This window comes from Mustelus asterias, chromosome 17 (assembly GCF_964213995.1).
Source record: "Mustelus asterias chromosome 17, sMusAst1.hap1.1, whole genome shotgun sequence".
Taxonomy (NCBI): Eukaryota; Metazoa; Chordata; class Chondrichthyes; order Carcharhiniformes; family Triakidae; genus Mustelus; species Mustelus asterias.
The window spans coordinates 4,362,416-4,387,153 of NC_135817.1; the positions used below are offsets into that span (position 1 = coordinate 4,362,416).

The window sequence follows — 24,738 nt, forward strand, 5'->3', positions numbered from 1 at the left end:
GATGGATGGTGCCCTGGAAAGCAATGGCCCCAGGGCCACTCACCCAGCCTGTATTTTTAGATCAATTCCTGCATTCCAAAATGTCGGATAATGTCTTGCAAACTGCTTATGTTAGATCCAAGTTTATTTTCAACTGGAACAATCTGCAGAAACAAGACTGCAAGCTAAATATTAGAGTTAAGACTTGCCATCTCAATTTATTTTTGAACAAATCATTCACCAACAAGAGGAAGCATCCTCTCCGCATCCACCCTGTCAATAGCCCTCTGAATCTTAAGGATCTTAAAAGATTTTGATCAAGTCACCTCTTACTCTTCTCAATTCTAGTGGAGACAAACCTAACCTCTCCAACCTAACCTTGTAAGAAAACCTACCCATTCCTGGTATTAGCCTAGTAAACCATCTCTGAACTGCTTATAACACATTTATATATTTCCTTAAATAAGCAGAACAATATTCCAGATGTGGTCTCACCAAAACCCCGCACAACTGAAGCATAACCTCCCTACTTTTGTAAACAATTCCCATCACATTCTATTAGTTTTATTAATTACTTGCTATGTCTGTACACTCGCCATTTGTGATTTATGCACTAGGACGCCCAGATCCCTTTGCACCTCAGAGCACTGAACTTGAGTTTTGAGTGTGAGTGGGTAACTGGCTGGGAGTTGGTTCAAGTATCAGGAAAGGCTCAGTAATTTTGTTGGAGAGCAGGTCTGGCAGCATTTCATAGAATCATAGAATCCCTACAGTGCAGAGGAGGCCATTCGGCCCATCGAATCTGCACCAACCACAATTCCACCCTATCCCCATAACCCCATGCATTTACCCTAGCTAGTCCCTCTGACACTGAAGGTCAATTTAGCATGGCCAATCCATGCACATCTTTGGATTGTGGGAGGAAACCGGAGCACCCGGCGGAAACCCATGCAGATACGGGGAGAACCTGCAAACTCCACTCAGACAGTGACCCGAGGCCGGAATTGAACCAGGGTTCCTGGCGCTGTGAGGCAGTAGTGCTAACCACTGTGCCACCGTGCTGCCCCTTTGTAGAGAGAGAAACAGGGTAAACCTTTCGAGTCTCTACCACTCTAATTCAAAGTCATACGGGCTCAAAGTGTCAACTCTTTCTCTCTCCACAGATGCTCTCTCCAGACCTGCTGAGCTTTTCCAACATTTTCTATATTTATTTCAGACTTCCAGCATCTGCAGTACTTTGCTTTTCTTTTTCAGTTGTTCTGTATAGTTTTTCTATGTGCCAAGGTAGCAGGACTGCTTCCGCAGGTCCATAAAGGAAATAAAGTTGAGGACTCTGGGTCTGTACTCGTTGGAGTTTAGAAGGATGAGGAGGGATCTTATTGAAACTTACAGGATACCGCGAGGCCTGGATTGAGTGGATGTGGAGAGGATGTTTCCACTAGTAGGAAAAACTGGAACCAGAGGGCACAACCTCAGGCTAAAGGGACGATCCTTTAAAACAGAGATGAGGAGGAATTTCTTCAGCCAGCGAGTGGTGAATCTGTGGAACTCTTTGTCGCAGAAGGCTGTGGAGGCCAGGTCATTGAGTGTCTTTAAGACAGAGATAGATAGGTTCTTGATTAATAAGGGGATCAGGGGTTATGGGGAAAAGGCAGGAGAATGGGGATGAGAAAAATATCAGCCATGATTGAATGGCGGAGCAGACTCGATGGGCTGAGTGGCCTAATTCTGCTCTTATGTCTTATGGTCTTATGGTTTAATAGGCCTCCCTGCGCTATGCTACTGTTCCCCAATTGTTCAGATAGATACCCTCCATCTCCTTACACGGCACGGTGGCAGAGTGGTTAGCACTGCTGCCTCACAGCTCCAGTGGTTCAGGTTCAATTCCGGCCTCTGTCCGAAGTTTGCACATTCTCCCTGTGTCTGTGTGGGTTTCCTCCGGGTGCTCCGATTTCCTCCCATATCCCAAAGATGTGCAGGTTAGGTGAATTGGTCATGATACATTTCCCCTTAGTGTCCAAAGATGTGTAGGTTAGGTGGATTAGCCATGGTGAATGTGTGGGGTTATGGGACAGGGCAGGGTTGTGGGCCTGGGTATGATGTCAGAGAGTTGGTGCAGACTCGATGGGCCGAACGGTTTCCTCTGCACGTAGGGATTCTATGATATACAACTGGCCTGACTGAAGAGGCGCCATCCCTGGTTTCAACCTCCTGTCACCTGAATTCCCGCCCTAGCCCGCCACCCAGACAGTGATCCCTGGCAGATTCCGAGCAAGATTTGGGGTCTGAGTGTGGAAACGAGGGCTGGGAGTCAAAATCTCACCAGGCCTCAGTGTTATGAGTCTGTGGCTTGCCAAGGCCCCTGGCGTGGAATGATAGGCCGGGTGATAAAATCAGGCAAGTCCCAGCTCTGCTCAGATAGCCAATCTCAACTGGTAAATTGCGGGGGACGCTACAGCCTCCTTGCCATTGTCCATCATCACTTTGCTTCCATTCTGTTACGTAACAGCCAAACACACTACTTTAATCATTCTGAAAATTAGCTGACAACACTTATTTTCAAATGTGGCTTTGTTCAGCACGGGATGCAGCTATATCCAGCAGATGTTCATAACTAAATCCGGCTGGCATCCAGCAGAAACTCGGAACAGATTGGGAGAAGAGAGGACGGTGGCTAGAACTTGTGTCGTTCCTTGATGAATGCGATTCCAGATGACAACTTGCCTTTTCTACAGTCTGAACTCACTGCGGCAATGATTCCTTCAGCTCGGTCTGTGCTTTTTAGGGGGAGGAGGGGGAGCCTTAAATCCTTTCGTTAGAGATTTTGTGGGAACACCACTACACATTCAGAATGATTGCTAATAAAAACCCTCCGGTCTCTGAGTTTATTTGCAAAATTGTTTGATCGTTTCTGATTGGGTTGCATTGTAGCGGAACGGTGGCACAGCGGTTAGCACAGCTGCCTCGCAGCGCCTGGGTCCCGGGTTCGATTCCCGGCTTGGGTCACTGTCTGCGTGGAGTTTGCACGTTCTCCCCGTGTCTGCGTGGGTTTCCTCTGGTTTCCTCTCACAATCCAAAGATGTGCGGGCGAGGTGGATTGGCCGTGCTAAATTGACCCTTCGTGTCAGGGGGATTAGCAGGGTAAATATGTGGGGTTATGGGGATTCTTGGGGAGATTTCAGAGGAGGATAGAATTCCCTCGATGATTTGTGTGACAGGATGTCTTGTTTCTTTTTATAGTCAGGTGTCCCCTCCTCTCCAGTCTTCCACAGAGAGAATAAGTAATTGCCCACACTCAGCACCTCAGTAACATCAAACCAATGTTTCTTTTCCACACCAAATATGTTGGAAAGGGCATTTCAGTGAAAAAAAAACCCTTTCATTGCAGCAAATGTAAATGATGGGCCTCTCGTGTGCTATATATTCATTGAATCCTACAGTGCAGAAGGAGGCCATTCAGCCCATCGAGTCTGCACCGACCACAATCCCACACAGGCCCCATCCCCATAACCCCAATGTAATCCCCCTGACAGTAAGGGGCAATCCCACCCAGACCTGTTCCCCGTAACCCCAAGTATTACCCTGCTAATCCCCCTAACCTACACATCTTGGAACACTAAGGGGCAATTTAGCATGGCCAATCCACCTAACCCGCACATCTTTGGACTGTGGGAGGAAACCCAGGCAGACATGGGGAGAATGTGCAAACCCCGCACAGACAGAGACCCGAGGCCGGAATTGAACCCGGGATTGTATCTAATTTGGGTCCCTGGCACTGTGAGGCAGCAGTGCTAACCATTGTGCCACTGTGCCCCCTTCACATCTAATTTGGTATCTTTGAATCAACATTAACCACAAGAACGTTCCCTCAGATCTGGTCAGGGTGGTTACTGATTCAGTGGAAGGCCTATTATTTGTTCACATATCCTTTGGCAGCTTTCAGTGAACTCCAGTGTGTGGGGCTCAAACAAGATTGTGCTAAGTCTTCAGTTAGGCACGATGTACTTCTGCCAACTGCTGAGTCCAAGGAATATTCACTTGCTCCAGGTAGGAGTGATGCCAGGAATGTTTGAAAGTATTTTCTGGTGAATACGGCTTTCTCTCTCTCTTCCCCAAGGCTCAGAGAGGCGATGCAGTCAGCAGCTGGACTACCACAGGGCAACCAGCTTCCAGCTTCAATCCTCAGACCATTCATTCAATCTCGCCCTAGGCAGCAGGTGGGCTGCAGAAGGAAAGGAAGAACTTGCAGATCTCCAGCGCACTACACAACAACCTCTGCATGTCCCAAAGTGCTTTACAACCCGGGAAATATTTCTGGAGTGCAATGGTTATTTTAATATCGAAACATGGCAACCAATTTGTGTTCAGGAAGCTCTCGCAAACTGCAATGCAGCAGTGGCCAGATCATTTATTTATAGTGATGTTGGTTGAGGGATGGTTTTTGGCCTGGAACAACATGAAGAAACCCCATCCATTGACTCTGTCTGCCTCAGCAAGGCAGCCAGCATAATTAAGGATCCCACGTAGCCCGGACATTCTCTCTTCCACCTTCTTCCATCGGTTAAAAGATACAAAACTACCAACCGACTCAAGAACAGCTTCTTCCCCGCTGCTGTCAGACTTTTGACAGCCTTGCATTAAGTTGATCTTTCTCTGCACCATAGCTATGACTGTAACACTACATTCTGCACTCTCCCCTTTCCTTCTCTATGTACGGTATGCTCTGCCTCTAGTGTGCAAGAAACAATACTTCTCACTGTATGCTCATAGAGTCATAGAGTCATAGGGGTTTACAGCATGGAAACAGGCCCTTTGACCCAACTTGTCCATGCCGCCCTTTTTTTTAAAACCCCTAAGCTAATCCCAATTGCCCGCATTTGGCCCATATCCCTCTATACCCATCGTACCCATGTAACTATCTAGATGCTTTTTAAAAGATAACATTGTACCCGCCTCTACTACTACCTCTGGCAGCTCGTTCCAGACACTCACCACCCTCTGTGTGAAAAAATTGCCCCTCTGGACGCTTTTGTATCTCTCCCCTCTCACCTTAAACCTATACCCTCTAGTTTTAGACTCCCCTACCTTTGGGAAAAGATATTAACTATCTACCCTGCCCCTCATTATTTTATAGACCTCTATAAGGTCACCCCTAAACCTCTTACGCTCCAGAGAAAAAAGTCCCAGTCTATTCAGCCTCTCCTTATAACTCAATCCATCATGTCCCGGTAGCATCCTAGTAAATCTTTTCTGCACTCTTTCTAGTTTAATAATATCCTTTCTATAATAGGGTGACCAGAATTGCACACAGTATTCCAAGTGTGGCCTTAGCAATGTCTTGTACAACTTAAACAACACGTCCCAACTCCTGTTTTCAATGTTCTGACCGATGAAACCAAGCATGCCAAATGCCTTCTTCACCACTCTGTCCACCTGTGACTCCACTTTCAAGGAATGATGAACATGGACCCCTAGATCTCTTTGTTCTGTAACTCTCCCCAACGCCCTACCATTAACTGAGTAAGTCCTGCCCTGGTTCAATCTACCAAAATGCATCACCTCGCATTTGTCTAAATTAAACTCCATCTGCCATTCGTTAGCCCACTGGCCCAATTGATCAAGATCTCGTTGCAATTGGAGATAACTTTCTTCACTGTCCACTATGCCGCCAAGCTTGGTGTCATCTGCAAACTTACTAAACAAACTTACATCCAAATCATTAATATAAATGACAAATAACAGTGGGCCCAGCACTGATCCCTGAGGCACACCGCTGGTCACAGGCCTCCAGTTTGAAAAACAACTCTCTACATGCACCCTCTGGCTTCTGTCAAGAAGCCAATTTTGTATGCATTTAGATAGCTCACCTGGATCTCGTGAGATTTAACTTTATGCAACAACCTACCATGCGGTACCTTGTCAAAGGCCTTACTAAAGTCCATGTAGACAACATCAACTGCACTGCCCTCATCTACCTTATTGGTTACCCCTTCAAAAAACTCAATCAAATTTGTGAGACATGATTTTCCACTCACAAAGCCATGCTGACTGTCCCTAATCAGTCCTTGCCTCTCTAAATGCCTGTAGATCCTGTCTCTCAAAATACCTTCCAACAATTTACCCACCACAGATGTGAAGCTCACTGGCCTGTAGTTCCCAGGCTTTTCCCTGCCGCCCTTTTTAAACAAAGGCACAACATTTGCCACTCTCCAGTCTTCAGGCACCTCACCTGTGACTATCGATGATTCAAATATCTTGGGTAGGGGACCCGCAATTTCCTCCCTAGCCTCCCACAATGTCCTGGGATACACTTCATCAGGTCCCGGGCATTTATCTACCTTGATGCGCTTTAAGACTTCCAGCACCTCCTTCTCTGTAATATGTACACTCCTCAAGACATCACTATTTATTTCCCCAAGTTCCCTAACATCCATGCTTTTCTCAACAGTAAATACTGATGAGAAATATTCATTTAGGATCTCACCCATCTCTATGGGTGTGCTATGTGACAATAATAAATCAAATCAAATCAAAAAGGAAAGACCAGCTGATACACCAGGCCTGTCTCATACTCAGAATCAGGATTAGACACTTCCTAACACAACCTCCTTCCCCCAGCCCAAACATGTGATCTCCCAGGACAGGTAAAATAAGGTAATGATTCAGGATCAAAAAGGGGAGGGGAAAATGTCTCAGGGAATTTTCTCTCTGACCCGCTCAGAAGCCGGTTCAGGAAATCACATTGAGCACATGTTTCCTATTTCTGAATCTATTTACCTATTATAGGATGCAGTCTTTGTCTCAGTCAAGAATGTTCAGCTTGCTTTTGAAGGGATGCAGAGAAACAGCACTCAGTACACCAGCAGTAATGCATTCCAGAGGCTCACTACTCTCAAGGAAGACCATAAGACATAGGAGCAGAATTAAGCCACTTGGCCCATCGAGTCTGCTTCGCCATTCAATCATGGCTGATATTTTTCTCATCCCCATTCTCCTGCCTTTTCCCCATAACCCCTGATCCCCTTATTAATCAAGAACCTATCTATATCGGTCTTAAAGACACTCAATGACCCGGCCTCCACAGCCTTCTGTGGCAAAGCGTTCCTCAGATTCACCACTCTCTGGCTGAAGAAATTCCTCCTCATCTCTGTTTTAAAGGATTGTCCCTTTAGCCTGAGGTTGTGCCCTCTGGTTCTAGTTTTTCCTACTAGAGGAAACATCCTCTCCACATCCACTTTATCCAGGCCTCTCCATATCCTGTAAGTTTCAATAAGATCCCCCCTCATCCTCCTAAACTCCAAGGAAAGAAAGGATTGCCTAACATCCAACCTATTCCTATTCCTGTGCAGTTTCAATGTACATCCTACCCAATCAAATGTGAATACTTCATAAGCAAGCAATCCTGTCCTTTCATTATTTTATATACCTCTGTCTAGTTGCATCTACAGCTCTGAAGTAAACAGACTCACTTTAAGCCTATTTGGCTTAACTAAAGTGAGTTCAATTTGATTCTTGTAGCTTTCCACTGGATCTTTTACAAGGTCACTACATCACTCATCAGATGTGGGAGTCACATCTGGATGCAAAACTCCACATGTGGTCTAAACTATAGTGTGTGTCATGGGAGTTTCCCTTTGACTCATATTGAATTTTTCTATTAGTACAAGACAATACATTTGCTTTGACTACAGTTTTTCGGTATTGGTTGTATATAAGATTACTTCAATTTTTTTCTCTATCAATCACTTTCAGTGTCATTCCCAGGAAATGATATTCAGTGTAGATCCGACTTGAAATACTGCCATGGTACCCTATGCCCATCAGTAGGGGCAGATGAGTTTCAATTTAACATCTCACCCAAATGGCAGCACCTCTGACAGTGCAGCACTCCCTCAGTCCTGCACAGGGAAGACAGCTTAGATTTTATGCTCAGGTCTTTGGAGTGGAACCCACAATATTAAGTCTTAGAGCTGAGAGTGTTATCATGGGGTCACAGCTAGTACATTGGCTTCAGAGCCCTTGGCTAAAGTGAAATCCATCCACGGTCCCAAATACTATTGACAGTAAATCAGTCTCAGCTCTCACACAAGCAATGTTTTCTCCAGAGCATAGCTGTCTCAATAAGAGTAATCTCTGTGGTCTATTACACAAGGTTAAGTTGTTTCAAAGCCTTACATATCTGTCATTGAAACTTCAAAGGATTTGGATGGTTGACACCTTTATTGCACTGCAGTGAAATGACTTTTATTTAATATAATGGAAAGCAATGGCCAAATTACTTTTTTTGAAGATTTTTTAAAAAACATCCTACTGCCACGATAGGGTTCATTGGTTCTATACTGTGTATAGTAGATCAATGGTCATGGAAGTGCTATAGCTTTGTACAGGAGGCATGGGGGTTCATGTGGTTATGAGTAGAGTGCCATTGCTTGTCACAGGGGGCATGAGGGGCTATAGGGAATGGGGGCCTTACATTGGCCGTACGGGGCAGCATGGTGGCACAGTGGTTAGCACTGCTGCCTCACAGTGCCAGGGACTCAGGTTCGATTCCTGACTTGGGTCACTGTCTGTGTGGAGTTTGCACATTCTCCCCGTGTCTGCGTGGGTTTCCTCCGGGTAGTCTGGTTTCCTCCCACAGTCTGAAAGACATGCTGGTTAGGTGCATTGGCCATGCTAAATTACCCCTTAGTGTCAGGGGGACTAGCTGGGGTAAATGCATGGGGTTATGGGGATAGGGCCTGGGTGGGATTGTGGTCAGCGCAGGCTCGATGGGCCGAATGGCCTTCTTCTGTACTGTAGGGATTGTATGTATGTACGGTGATGTAGATAAATGTACAGCCCTTGAATGCTTTTTTTTGTCCCACTTTCTCTTTGCCTTCACTGAACAGAAGGATTGACTGAAAGAATTGCACTGCAAAGCCAGATAAACTCAATGTAAAATTGTGCAAGAAAGTGCAACTGTGCTACAGCTGTAATCCAGAAAAGGAAACCATTGTACAGAATAACACTCCACCCCCCTGCGCCCACAAGCCACCACCACCCCCCCACCCCCCCAAACAAGTCATGGGTGATAGCAATTGGGCAGCCCGTTTTAAATCTCCTCTGATTATAATCGGTGAAAGTAAAATAAATCTTCCTTCAATCCTGTTTTGAAAACACATCCAAACAAACCCACTTGCCGACTTTAGCCATCATAATTGCACTATGAGGAGTGTAATGGAATACTCCCCACTTGCCTGGATGGGTGCAGCTCCAACAACACTCAAGAAGCTTGACACCATCTAGGACAAAGCAGCCCCGCTTGATTGACACCCCATCTACAAACATCCATTCCCTCCACCACCGACGCTCAGTAGCAGCAGTGTGTACTGTCTACAAGATGCACTGCAGCAATTCACCAAAGATCCTTAGACAGCACCTTCCAAACCCACGACCACTTCCATCTAGGAGGACAAGGGCAGCAGATAAATGGGAACACCAACATCTGGAAGTTCCCCTCCAAACCACTCGCCGTCCTGACTTGAAAACATATCGCCGTTCCTTCACAGTCGCTGGGTCTAAATCCTGGAATTCCCTTCCTAACGGCATTGTGGGTCAACCCACAGAACATGGACTGCAGCGATTCAAGAAGGCAGCTCACCACCACCTTCTCAAGGGCAACTAGGGATGGGCAATAAATGCTGGCTGGCCAGTGACGCCCATGTCCCATGAATGAATAAAAAAAATTACTTTCTGTACTTCAATGAAGAGAGTGAAAGTTCAGAAATGAATGTTTAAAGAGCCCTTTGACAAACACAGAGCGCGTTTGGAGTTAAACGTCAGCTTTTATGAGCTGAGACATTTAATACAGAATGTCCTGAAGTAACACAGTGTAACTGTTATCATGTATTAACTGCACCATTTATCTTCATTAGCTGGATGTCATGTATTGCTTCCAGACCTGGAAATTCACCAATGAGATGCAAGAATGAATGATGCATGACAGTGAATCCATAGAGATGGGTAATTAATGGTACATTCCTCACACTCGTAAGTGTGTCAGTGGATGCAGATGTCTTTGTCATGGGTTTTCCACTGCATGGATTCTGCATTGACACGGGAAACAGGCTAGGGCTTCTGTTATAAAGTCGTTCTGGTTCATAGGCACAGTTGTAATGCACTATGCTTTTTGGGAAGACTTATCCTTCGCAGGACTATGCTCACATGAACCTGACAACTGAGCTGCGGCAGCCAAAGTCAGTTAGAATCATTGTATCCCTACAGTGGCAGAAAGAGGCCGTTCGGCCCATCAGGCCTGCGCCAACAACAATCCCACCCAAGTCCGTAACCCCACCTATTTACCCTGTGTGGTGAACCATAGATGGTTACCACTGTGGGTACTGAACCATAGATGGTCAGCACTATGGGTATTTGTATATATGTTACTGTTGTTACTGTTGGGGTTAGGGTTGGGGTGTTCTACCTGTTGATATTGTTCTGTGGTACACGCCAGTTGGCTCCGCCTACCTGTAGGAGTATAAAGGTCACTGCACTGCCTGGTGACCCTTTAGTCTGGGATTGTATTGTATATAGTATGCTCCATTCTTGTTATTAATAAAAGCCTTTAATTCCCGGGTACGATCTAGCCTCCCGAGTGATTTAATCGCGCATCACCTTGCTAACCCCCTGACATTAACGGACAAGTTAGCATGGCCAATCAACTTAACCCGCACATCTTTGGACACTAAGGGGTAATTTAGCATGCCCAATCCACCTAACCTGCACATCTTTGGACTGTGGGAGGAAACCGGAGCATCCGGAGGAAACCCACGCAGACACGGGGAGAACGTGCAAACTCCACACAGACAGTCATCCAAGGCTTGAAGTGAACCCGAGTCCCTGGCGCTATGAAGCAGCAGTGCTAACCACTGTGCCACCGTGCTGCCCTTCTTTGCACACTTGCCTCTAAATTGTTGTGGGCTCAAACCCTATTTTACAAAGTGGAGGACGGAATCTAGGCTGACTCCCCAGAGCAATGCCACACTGTCACTTCATTTTGGATTGGATTTTGGATGAGATTGTTAAACCGAGGTCCTATTTGCCCTCGCACAAGACCACAAAGCACTGTCGGAAGATCAGTGGCATTACCCTGCATCTCACCCACAGCGTCCTGGTCCATTTCTATCCCACCAACGACACCTAAAAAAGAGTTTTATCTGATTTTTGTTCGTGAGGCCTTGCTTTGCACAAATTGGCTTCCATGTTTCTGCAATTGCAGCAGTGACTACACCTCAACAATGCTTCATTGACTGTAAAGTGCTTTGAGATATTCTGCGGTCGCCATTTTTAAAAAATAAGTATTGATCGCTGAGAGGAAATCTTAACATTTTAAAACAACCCCAGGGCAAATGTGATTTGGGTTAGCATGATCCATAGAATCCCGACAGTGTAGAAGGAGGCCATTTGGCCCATCGAGTCTGCACCAACCACAATCCCACTCAGGTCCTATCCCCATAACCCCACATATTTACCCTACTAATCCCCTAACACTGAGGGAGAATTTAGCATGGCCAATCCGGATGGAATGATTAGGAGGCAAAATTTGGATTTATGTATCTCCTTTCGCCATCACTGGACATCCCAAAGCACTTCACAGTTAATGAACTGCTTTCTGAAGCGTAGTTACTGCTGTATTTTAGGAGTTATGCCAGCCAATTTGCGTACAACAAGCTCCCCCTAACAATCACGTGATAATGACCAGATTATCAATTCTGATGATTGAGGGATAACTATTGACCAGGACACCAGGAATAACTCCCCTTCTCTTCAAATAACACCATGGGATACTTTACACCCGCCCAAGGGTGCTTTTGTGTGCTAGTTTTCTTCTTATTTTCAACCTACACTACTGGCTAGCAGCAATGTTAAAAGAAAGAGCCAAATGTCTACGTTTTTCAGTGTCAGCGGCCAGCCTCTCCATCAGTGTGTCTGTTGTAATCTACCCATAAGGGACACCGGCATGACAGCACTAGGAGAGTGTGTCATATGATCCAGTCTTAGTTTCACTGTTGCTTTTGGGAAGAGCACATACACACAGCTCATGGTTTTTCTACCCATGTTCCCATATACCTGGTACCAATAAATGAACCCGGGAGGTGTTTACATAATTCTTTCTGAGTGATTGGTGCCTTTAGATCACTATAACAATATGACAGTCCCTCATAGTGACACATGGAAACTGGATCCCTTATGGAACCAAGCTTAGAGCAGCTGAGAGGAGATTTCGCTCCCAGGAATGCAGTGTGAAGGTTCATTGGCATGTGGACACGCCCTGACAGACACAAGCCAAACTCCTAGCTATGGGTGAATAGCTCCTCTGCCTTTTGGATATCTCGGGAGAGTCGAAGGCAAAGGGCATAAATCCTGGCAAAAAAATCTGGAGTGGAGCCCAAAGGCCGACTGATGTCTAAATATGTCAACTCTCCAGCAACTCATACAACCAAGCCGGTGCCTAACGTAATGCTTTGCATTGATTCGGACTCAGCTGGGGAGATGGAAAGGGGGATCCTGACATTCGGACAGCCCAGGGTCATGATAAACCTTTGCTCAGGCTTGCACTCCAGAAAGAACATTCCAGCTTTGCTGCAGAAGGTTAGAAACAACAAGCTGGCTGTGAAGAGGGCCCAGGAAAAGCAGAGGCCAGTGAATCATACACCTTCTCAGTTCACTGTCTACCTCTGCAGCAAATGCAGAGAAACCGCCATGCCAGAGTGGAGCTCCTCAGCTGCAACAAGCAATGCTTAACAGAGTTGACCACCATGGCGCAAAGCATTATCTTACAAAAGGTAAGGATGCCACTGTCAGAACTGAGGGGGCAAAAAGGGTCTCTGTGAAACGCTCTGTCACTGCAGTATTGCACTGGAGTGTCAGCATTGATGTTAATGCCTGAGTCCTGAGCAAGATTTGAACCCACAACCTCAGAGCCAAGTCACTTATCTTGACTGGTAGGACAAGATAGTTTAAATCAAGTTGTATTAAAAAATGAAGGAAAGAGCCTTAAAAGAAAAATCTAATACATTTCATGGATGTGCAGCAGGTCTGAGTTGTGGAATCAATAAAAAGTAAAAAGCTGTGACTAAATAAAAATATAAATTAATGAGAGTAATTGAGATAGACAATAATTACCTCCAGGATTACAGTTGACTGTAGCTGGGTCTAAAACTGGCTCAGATCTGAGCTAGATTTAGGGCCAACCTGAAGGCTGGAACTGGTATCCAAACCCTACAAGGGTTTGGATAGATATACTTTTACATATATATAGTTTTATACTATATCTATATATATAAAACTTGGGAGTCCTTGTTCAAGATTCTCTTAAGGTTAACGTGCAGGTTCAGTTGGCACTTAAGAAGGCAAAGGCAAAGTTTTGATTTGATTTGATTTGATTTATTATTGTCACATGTATTAGCATACAGTAAAAATGATTGTTTCTTGAGTCATATAAAGAAAAAGCATACTGTTCATAGAGAAGGAAAGGAGAGAGTGCAGAATGTAGTGTTACAGTCATAGCTAGGGTATAGAGAAAGATCAACTTAATGCAGGGTAGGTCCATTCAAAAGTCTGATCACAGCAGGGAAGAAGCTGTTCTTGAGTTGGTTAGTACGTGACCTCAGACTTTTGTCTCTTTCACCCGACAGAAGAAGGTGGAAGAGAGGATGTCCGGGGTGCGTACGGTCCTTATTTATGCTGGCTGCTTTTCCAAGACAGCGGGAAGTGTAGACAGTGTCAATGGATGGGAGGCTGGTTTGCGTGATGGATCGGGCTGTATTCATGACCTTTTGTAGTTTCTTGCGGTCTTGGGCAGAGCAGGAGCCATACCAAGCTGTGATACAACCAGAAAGAATGCTTTCTATGGGTGCATCTGTAAAGGTTGGTGAGAGTCGTAGCTGACATGCCAAATTTCCTTAGTCTTCTGAGAAAGTAGAGGCGTTGGTGGACTTTCTTAACTATAGTGTCGGCATGGGGGGACCAGGATAGGTTGTTGGTGATCTGGACACCTAAAAACCTGAAGCTCTCGACCCTTTCTACTTCGTCTCCATTGATGTAGACAGGGGATGTTCTCCTCTACGCTTCATGTTAGCGTTCATGTTGAGAGGGCTAGAATACAAGAGCAGGGATGTACTTCTGAGGCTGTATAAGGCTCTGATCAGACTCCATTTGGAGTATTGTGAACAGTTTTGGGCCACATATCTGACCTTGGAAAGGGTCCAGAGGGGTTTCACAAGAATGATCCCTGGAATGAAGTGCTTGTCATATGAGGAACGGTTGAGGACTCTGGGTCTGTACTCATTGGAGTTTAGAAGGATGAGGGGGGGATTATTGAAATTTACAGGATACTGCGAGGCCTGGATAGAGTGGATGTGGCGAGGATGTTTCCACTAGTAGGAAAAAGAACAGAACAAAGCACAGTACAGCACAGGAAACAGGCCCTTCGGCCCTCCAAGCCTGTGCCGCTCATTGGTCCAACTAGACCATTCGTTTGTATCCCTCCATTCCCAGACTGCTCATGTGACTATCCAGGTAAGTCTAAAATGATGCCAGCGTGTCTGCCTCCACCACCCTACTTGGCAGCGCATTCCAGGCCCCCACCACTCTCTGTGTAAAAAACGTCCCTCTGATATCTGAGTTATACCTCGCCCCTCTCACCTTGAGCCCGTGACCCCTCGTGATCGTCACCTCCGACCTGGGAAAAAGCTTCCCACTGTTCACCCTATCTATACCCTTCATAATTTTGTACACCTCTATTAGGTCTCCCCTCATTCTCCGTCTTTCCAGGGAGATAAAGCCCAGTTTATCCCAGTCTCTCCTCATAGCTAAGACCTCTAGAACCAGAGGGCACAACCTCAGGCTAAAGGGACGATCCTTTAAAACAGAGATGAGGAGGAATTTCTTCAGCCAGAGAGAGTGGTGAACCTGTGGAACTCTTTGCCACAGAAGGCTGTGGAGGCCAGGTCATTGAGTGTCTTTAAGACAGAGATAGATAGGTTCTTGATTAATAAGAGGATCAGGGGTTATGGGGAAAAGGCAGGAGAATGGGTTTGAGAAAAATATTAGCCATGGTTGAATGGCGGAGCAGACTCGATGGGCCGAGTGGCTTAATTCTGCTCCTATGGCTCATGGTCTTATGATCTCTGCAAAACTGACAGCTGAATGCTGTTGCCTCCTCTTAAGGTACTGGATAAAGTCTACAAGCTTTCAACGGACACAACGCATGTAACAAACCCTTCCCTGGCCTGGCGATTGCTGTCCGTTCCATGTCTTTCTGCACAAGCAGATTTTTTAATATCCCCTTAGATGTACGGATGTTTCATCAACAATATCTACAAACCCTTAACTTAATACTGAGCCTCAACCAATAAGAGGATTGGTAGTCAAAGAGTTAAAAATGAACCCTTCTTCTAGCCAGCAGACAGGCCAAACTCACCACCTTAACCACTTGGTCTCAAACTGTCAATGCAAAATTTTGCCTAAGGTGGCAGGGTTAGTTCCACTAGGTACTGCACTGAAATCTTTCGAAAGGCAGCCACAAGGAAATGTCTTTGACCATGTAGCCTGTAATCTTTCCCTCCAGTGGATGAAGAACGTCATAGCCCTACTCTGTTGTTGGTGTGGAGTTGCCGGCATTGGACTGGGGTGGGCACAGAAAGAAGTCTCACAACACCAGGATAAAGTCCAACAGGTTCATATGGTATCACAAGCTTTCGGAGCACTGACTCACCTGATGAAGGAGCTCCGTAAGCTCGTGATATCAAATAAACCTGTTGGACTTTAACCTGGTGTTGTGAGACTTCTTACTTGGTAAAGTGAGCATGTGTACTTGTCAAGAATGCAGATTCAGATATATATACTGGAATTTTACCGCCTTGCCAACCTGAGGCTCGTAAGATTCTGCCCGAGGCCAATGGCGAATGCCATTCTGCGGGCCTCGCCCGCTCTGATTCCAGGGCGAGGCTCGTAAAACTCCGGCCATCAACTCCTTGTTTTAGCAGTGCTGTATGTAATTGTCAGAATTAAGAATCAGCAACTGCTACTGCATGAACTGTCAGTAAGAAGTTTAACAACACCAGGTTAAAATCCAACAGGTTTATTTGGTAGCAAAAGCCACACAAGCTTTCGGAGCCCCAAGCCCCTTCTTCAGGTGAGTGGGACTTGTGTTCACAAACAGGGCATATAAAGACACAGACTCAATTTACATGAATAATGGTTGGAATGCGAATACTTACAACTAATCAAGTCTTTAAGATATAAACAATGTGAGTGTCAATGTGAACTGTCAGTGCCAGCGTTGCTGAAATGTCAGTGATATTAGATAGTCACTGAGCACACTTGCATACTCTGGCATGCTCCAGCTAAAATCAGACTGACACACCACTTCTTAATGATGTTGATGCATTCTGGATAATTTGTTCAAACCTGGCGGCCTTCACAAAAGGGATGTTGGCATTTATTGCAAAAGGACTGGAGTATAAAAGTAGGCACAGTAAGAAGTCTCACAACGCCAGGTTAAAATCCAACAATTTTATTTGGTAGCACGAGCTTTTGGAGCGCTGCCCCTTCATCAGGTGAGTGCAGAGTTTGGTTCACAAACAGGGCACATAGAGACACAGACTCAATTACAAGATAATGGTTGGAATGCGAGTCTTACAGGTAATCAAGTCTTTACAGGTTCAGACAATGCAAGTGGAGAAGAGGGTTAAGCACAGGTTAAAGAGGTATGAATTGTTTCAAGCCAGGATAGTTAGTGAGATTTTGCAAGCCCAGGCAAGTCGTGGGGGTTACAGATAGTGTGACATGAACCCAAGATCCCGGTTGAGGTCGTCCTCATGTGTGCGGAACTTGGCTATCAGTTTCTGCTCAGCGATTCTGTGTTGTCGTGTGTCGTGAAGGCCGCCTTGGAGCACGCTTATCCGAAGATCAGAGGCAGAATGCCTGTGACTACTGAAGTGTTCCCCGACAGCAAGAGAACACTCGTGCCTGGTGATTGTCAAGCTGTGTTCATTCATCCGTTGTCATAGCGACTTAATGGTCTCGCCAATGTACCATGCCTCGGGACATCCTTTCCTGCAGCGTATCAGGTAGACAACGTTGGCCGAGTCGCAAGAGTAGGTACCGTGTACCTGGTAGATGGTGTTCTCACGTGAGATGATGGCATCCGTGTCGAAGATCCGGCACGTCTTGCAGAGGTTGCTGTGGCAGGGTTGTGTGCCGGATCATGGACACGCCATTGATGGTACGTGAAACGCCATTGACGGTCGGGTGGGAATTTCCGGCTTTTAGACCAGCACGGCCAGGGAATTCCACCCAAAATGTTTCCTCTTATGGGACAATCTAGAACAAGAGGTATAGGTTGGGAGGCGGTAGACTTAAAACTGAGATGAGGAGGAACTACTTCTCGCGAGGGTGGTGAATGTGGAACTTGCTGGCCCATAGCGTGGTGGATTCTGAATGATTGAATGATTTTAAGAAGGAGATAGATATATTTCTAATAAATAAGGATAAAACGGGTATGGGAAACAGGTGGAGAGGTGGATTTGAGACAGGGAGAGATTAGCCATGATCTCTTCTATTCATGGAACTCTACCATTTTTGACCTGTCTGGCTGACCACTGTAGGGCGGGAGTTAATAGTGAGAAAGGCTGTGATAAAATGTAATGTTGATAAACTTGCAGAACGGGCATTCGATTGGCAAATGAATTTCAATATGGGGGTGACACGGTGGTTAGCACTGCTGCCTCACAGTTCCAGGGACCCATGAATCACAGAGTTGTTACAAAGAGGGACTTTGGCATTAGATGGTTTCAATCTGACAGTGAAAATAAAAGACAGGAAAATACAACAAGGAAGTATGTGCTGGAGGAAATATCTGATCATGATAGGGAACCGTCTTCTGCTTTAAGATTCTAGTAAATCTCACTTTGAGCAAACCTTTATGCTTTGATGTCTATTTCATGATGACACTGAGATGTGCCTTGGCCTCTTCTTCTCTGGGTGGAATTTTCTGAGCCCCCCCCCCCTTCCCGCGATGGCAGAGGTAGCTCGCCATTGGCCAATGGCGGAATCTTCTAGTCCCGCCACTGTCTACAGGGTCTCCCATTGTTCGCACCCCCTATGCAGCAGGGGAACTCGCATTGGGAGGATCACCGTTAGCAGGTCCAGAAGATCTCACCAGTGGGGATGGCCAGAAAATCCTGCCCTGTGTTTTACACGCTGGAACAAATGCTGTTAGTTGGAAATATAATTTCAAAACCTGCAGTTAAGATCAAATGGGGGAGTTAATAATGAGAAAGGCTGTGATAAAATGTAATGTTGATAAACTTGCAGAACGGGCATTCGATTGGCAAATGAATTTCAATATAGGGGCGGCACAGTGACACAGTGGGTAGTACTGCTGCCTCACAGTTCCAGGGACCCAGGTTTAATTTAGCCTTGGGTTGCTGTCTGTGTGGAGATTGCATGTTCTCCCCGTGTCTGTGTGGGTTTCCTCCGGGTGCTCTGGTTTCTTCCTACAGTGCAAAGATGTGCAGGTTCGGTGGATTGGCCATGCTAAATTGCCCCTTAGTGTCCCAAGATGTGCAGGTTAGGTGGATTGGCCATGCTAAATTGCCCCTTATTGTCCCAAGATGTGCAAGTTAGATGCGATGAGCCATGGTAAATGTGTGGGATAAACACAGTAAGAAGTCTCACAACACCAGGTTAAAGTCCAACAGGTTTATTTGGTAGCAAAAGCCACTAGCTTTCGGAGCGCTCGCTGTTCCTTCGTCAGGTGACGAAGGAGCAGCGCTCCGAAAGCTAGGGGCTTTTGCTACCAAATAAACCTGTTGGACTTTAACCTGGTGTTGTGAGACTTCTTACTGAGTTTACCCCAGTCCAACGCCGGCATCTCCACATCATGTGCGGGATTACAGGGATAGGGCAGAGGAATGTGCCTGGGCAAGATACTCTGTCAGAGAGTCGGTGCAGATGCGATGGGCCGAATGGCCTTGTCTGCACTGTAGGCATTCTATGATTCTATGAAAGTGTGGGGTTAATGACAGGTGTGCTCGGTTGGCTGGATGGTAAGCATGTGCTTCAGATAATACCAACAGTTCAGGTTCCATTCCTATCCCAGTTGAGGTAGGCTTGAGGCCTACCTCTGTCTTCAGGCTGCCCTGAAAATGGAAGCCGCCCATCACTGACAAACGCTGGGCGGAGAAACAGATCAGGGTGGGGTGTTAGCAGAGAGTGAACTAAGGATTGGGATTTTCAGGCCCCGCTGTAGTGGGACATGCCATGGCGCATGTGGTGAGCCAGTCACGAATCCATTGACTTCAGCAGTACCAGTAAATCCCGTTGGCTGGTGGGACCAGAAAATCCCACCTTCAAGCAGAGCACACATGGAGGGTGTAGAAGTGTGGGGTGGTGCATTTTGATGGGAGGAATAAAGACATGCTTCTCGGAAAATAAGTGAGTAAATGGAGTAAAAGAGTAAAGGGAACTAGGGGCTGACATACATAAACCATTAGAAGTGGTAAGACAAGTTGAAGTAAAGTAAAGTTTATTTATTAGTCACAAGTATGCTTACTTTCAAACTGCAATGAGGTTACTGTGAAAATCCCCCAGTCACCACACTCCAGTGCCTGTTTGGGTAACACTGAGGGAGAATTTAGCATGGCCAATGCACCTAACCAGCACATCTTTGGACTATGGGAAGAAACCGGAGCACCCGGTAGAAACCCACACAGACACGGGGAGAACGTGCAAACTCCACACAGACAGTGACCCAAGCTGGGAGTCAAACCCGGGTCCCTGGCGCTGTGAGGCAGCAGTTTATTGCAATAATGCAACAAAATAATAAGCAAGCAGAAGACTGGAGTTCGTTGCTGGAGGAATAGAATTGAAAAGGGAAGTGTGGATGTATGCCATGTGAGGTTTGTACTTGCTTCAGTTGGAACACCTCCCATGCCAAAGAGACAAACATAGGCCCATTAATGAAGTGATTACTCGGTGCATTTTCAATGTGAAGTCCAGAACTCTACAGGAGACAAGCGAGTATCGACATATTTTGACACGCCTCGCAAACACCTGGGACAAAATTCCGGATACAAACTTGGAGCGTAATCGGTTGGCTCGGCACCTACTTCCAAGGCTGATAGACAAGGGTTTGGCAGAAGAGGCCCATCTGAAACACTGTATGTAATGTTGGCGGGCTGCTCAGATTACCATCCAGTCTGAGAACAGGTTCTACCTGACATCTTGGAAACAGCGGACCTTAAACTGCCTGCCCTTATTCCCTCAGCGAATGCGAAAGCACTCCAAATGTACCAAGAAATATCCAATCATCCAGGAGAAATTGGCAACAGGAGCTGAAAGTTTTCAAAAATAAAAACCATACGCCAGTAACCGAGCATAACCTTCGCACATTTGTATGGTTAAAAAAACAATTTTCCTACAAACAACTATTTTGTGGTAAAGTCAGTCCAGTTTCAAGGTGATTGTTGTGTAAAAATGTATCTGTTTTAATAAAGTAATCCACACTGTCCGTTCAAATTGATATCTAGAAGAATCATCTAGAAGACCATTGTACAGAAGAATCCCTATAGTGCAGAAGGAGGCCATTCAGCCCTTCGATCCTGCACCAGCAATCCCAACAAGGCCCTATCTCCATAACCCCATGTATTTGCCCTGCTCATCCCCTGACACTAGGGGCAATTTAGCATGGCTAATCAACCTAACCTGTTTATCTTTGGATTGTGGGAGGAAACTGGAGCACCCAGAGGAAACCCATGCAGACATGGGGAGAACGTGCAAACTCCACGAGGCCAGAATTGAACCCAGGTCCCTGGCGCTGTGAGGCAGCAGTGCTAACCACTGTGCCACCATGTTGCCCCATAGTTAGCAGACAAAAATGTTTTCATTTGATATTTGACTGTGGAGGCAGTAGGGGTAATTTCATTTGAACACAGTTGTCGGTAATATGAAGATCCCTGCCCCTTTACACCGTGTTCAATACTTTTCTCCGTTGAAGGTATGGGGGAACTCTCAGAGTTTAGGGTGTTGGCCTTAGCTAGAGAGGGTCAGGTCTTGGGTTGGGACAGGCCTGAGGTGGTAGTGGGGAGAGTGCCAGACTTCAGGGTCGTGGTCAGGCTTGGGCTGAGGGTGAGTTTGAAAGTCTGGCCACTGCTGGAGCTTGGAGAGGAGGAGTCTCATGCAAATGGGGGAAATCCCACGGTGGGGGTAATTGGAGGATTGCTGGAGATCACTGGGGATTGGGGTGTCCTATAACGAGGGTAGTTGGGGAATGGGGAAGTCCCCTGGGTGGTCAGGGTTGAGGGAGGGGGGGTGCAGTCCCGAGGGAGGGGGCCGGTCCAGCTCTGTACAATGGTCACCCAGAGGTTAGAAGTGGTTTTAATCCTTCTAACATTTTCTGGGTCACTATTGGTGTAACCCAATCATAACCATGGAATCATAGAAGCATAGACCTACAGTGCAGAAGGAGGCCATTCAGTCCATCGAGTCTGTACCAACAACAATCCTTGATTTTGATTTGATTTGATTTGTTATTGTCACGTGTATTAGCATACAGTGAAAAGTATTGTTTCTTGCGCACTATACAGACAAAGCATACCGTTCATAGAGAAGGAAATGAGAGAGTGCAGAATGTAGTGTTACAGTCATAGCTAGGGTGTAGAGAAAGATCAACTTAATGCGAGGTAGGTCCATTCAAAAGTCTGACAGCAGCAGGGAAGAAGCTGTTTTTGAATTGGTTGGTACGTGACCTCAGACTTTTGTATCTTTTTCCCAACGAAAGAAGGTGGAAGAGAGAATGTCTGGGGTGCCCACCCAGGCCCTATCCCTATTACCCACATAACACCTGCTAATCCCCCTGACACTAAGGGGCAATGATGTGCACTGTTTGAGAGCACATTTCCACTCCATCTGACGAAGGAGCAGTGCTCCGAAAGCTTATGGTATTTGCTACCAAATAAACCTGTTGGACTTTAACCTGGTGTTGTGAGACCTCTTACTAAGGGGCAACATCAGATTCTCATTTGATAGAAATGAAAATTGGACGGTTTCTATAAAAAGCATGAAATTCAGTTTTAAGGCTCTGGATGCGAGATTAAAATTTACCCTGAGTGCTTGTTCTCTTTTAGCCATCTACGATGGGATACCTGTGTACACATAGCTCTGAGTTATTTATAACACAAAAGCACAATTGTTAATACATTCTTTTAATCATTTGTCAGAAATAAAAGTATTGAAAATTCAATCTCCAATTTCTCTCAGTCTTTTCATAAAATCATAGAAACCCTACAGTGCAGAAGGAGGCCATTTGGCCCATCGAGTCTGCACCGACCACAATCCCACCCAGGCCCTACCCCCACATATTTACCCACTAATCCCTCTAACCTACGCATCCCAGGACTCTAAGGGGCAATTTTTTTTTTAACCTGGCCAATCAACCTAACCCGCACATCTTTGGAAGTAAATTTTGAGGGGAAAGAAACTCCAACTCTGTCAGACTGAGAGGACAAAGCCATTAACTCCTGACAGATTGCAGCCTGGGAAATTCACACACTCAAAATGCACTGCTTTAATTGAAATTCTTTAAAAAAATTAATGTCACTATCCCATTGGATATTTGGAAGCTTTTGAGACAAGCTGGTCCTTTAACTAAAACATTTAATAAAGCTATTTAAAACAAGAAAGAACTTAACCTAAATAAATCATAGAATCCTACAGTGCAGAAGGAGGCCATTCGGCCTATCAAGCCTGCACCGACCACAATCCCACCCAGGCCCTATCCCCGTAACCCCATGAATTTACCCTAGCTAGTCCCCTTGACACTAAGGGGACAATTTAGCATGGCCAATCCACCTAACCTGCACATCTTTGGAGTGTGGGAGGCAACAGGAGCACCCGGAGGAAACCCACGCAGGCACGGGGAGAACGTGCAGATTCCACACAGACAGTGACCCAAGCCAGAGAATCGGGTTCCATGACACTGTGAGGCAGCAGTGCTAACCACTGTACCACCGTGCTGCCGAAGATTACAGAATCTTCAGATAGTACAGCTAAGTGGGCCCAGCAGGGAGAAGAACAACATTTGTGGTCTGGTGGAAACTGGGAGAGTATTGAATTAAATCTTGGGCTCTGTAAATTCCTGGATGCCTTCTCGGCCTTTTGGCTAAGATCAAGTGTAGTATGGAGAGGATGCTGCACTTGGTTGAGGTAATTAGGTTACATTGAAGCTTCATATGTTTCATATGAAGCAATTTTTAAAAGCGGCATCTCGGCCTTTTGGCTAAGATGCAAATGAGCCCAAGTCTTGGAGGAGGAACCTCCCCCTTCTCCAATCAGCTTGGCTCATGTAGATCGGGCCCAGGACAGGGTGGTTTGGTCGCCTGCCCTGTCTTGTCAGCCTGGATCGGAAATGTCTCAACTTGTTGAGACTCTGAATTGGATTTGATTTGATTGAATTGGAAAAGTATTAAAAAAAAGAAACAAAAGAGAAATCCTAAAAAGGTTTGCATTCAACAATGTAACCAGTGATCCCAAAACATGAACCTGTGATTCACCACAATAGTAGCAGGGTCTAAATTATGAGAACCGTTTATATAGCGGTGTCAATGCGATTGATTCTTAAATGCCCTTGGGGATGGACTCAATGCAAGGGCATTTAGGGATGGGCAATAAATGTTGGCCCAGCCAGCGACACACACATCCCCTGAATGAATAAAACTAAAAGCTTGGTTTGTGTTCTTTGAGCTTCGGAGTTTGAGTGGTAATCTAAAGTTTATTTATCAGTGTCACAAGTAAGGCTTACATTAACACTGCAATGAAGTTACTGTGAAATTCCCCGAGTTGCCACACTCTGGCACCTGTTCGGGTCAATGCACCCTAACCAGCACGTCTTTCAGACTGTGGAAGGAAACCGGAGCACCCGGAGGAAACCCACGCAGACACGGGGAGAATGTGCAAACTCCGCATAGACGGTGACCCAAACCGGGAATTGAATCCAGGTTCTTGGCACAGTGAGGCAGCAGTGCTAACCACTGTGCCGCTAATTGCGTGTTTGCAATGATAAAAGGATTCGATACGGCTGATGGAGAAACTATTTCCTCTGGTGGCTGGGTGAAGAACATGTCCACACAGGAGCAAAATCAGACAGTACATCCTCATACAATCACATGTGGAAAGTTGTCATTCTCATCCCAAAAAGTTGTGGATGTTGGGTCAACTGAAATTTGCAATGCTAAGATTGATTTTATTCAGGAGTTAGGTTAGGAATATCCAGGGATATGGAGCAAAGGTGGTTACTGGAGTTGAGGGACAGATTGGCAATAATCTCGCTGAATAGTGGCACAGGCTGAAGGGGCTGAATTGTCTATTCCTCTGTTCCTGTGATCCGTGTAAGCCCTTGCTTTAGACTGTTTGGATCCCATGTATCCCTACACGGCAACAGTGACTGCACTTTATAGACTAGGTTACCAAGTGCTTTAGGGTGTGCTGAGTATGTGAAAAATATTTGGGCAGCGCGGTTGCACAGTGGTTAGCACTGCTGCCTCACAACGTCAGGAATCCGGGTTCGATTCCAATCTTGGGTCACTGTCTGTGTGGAGTTTGCATGTTCTCCCCGTGTCTGCGTGGGTTTCCTCCGGGTGCTCCGGTTTCCTCCCACAGTCCAAAGATTGTGCGGGTTAGGTGGATCGGCCATGCTAAATTGCCTCCTAGTGCCCC

General features: G+C 45.9%; 1 pseudogene; it reads left to right on the forward strand.

The window, feature by feature from the left end:
* Nucleotides 1-23,165: 23,165 nt before the first annotated feature.
* On the forward strand, nucleotides 23,166-23,375 carry LOC144506678 (U2 spliceosomal RNA; annotated as a pseudogene).
* Nucleotides 23,376-24,738: the final 1,363 nt, after the last annotated feature.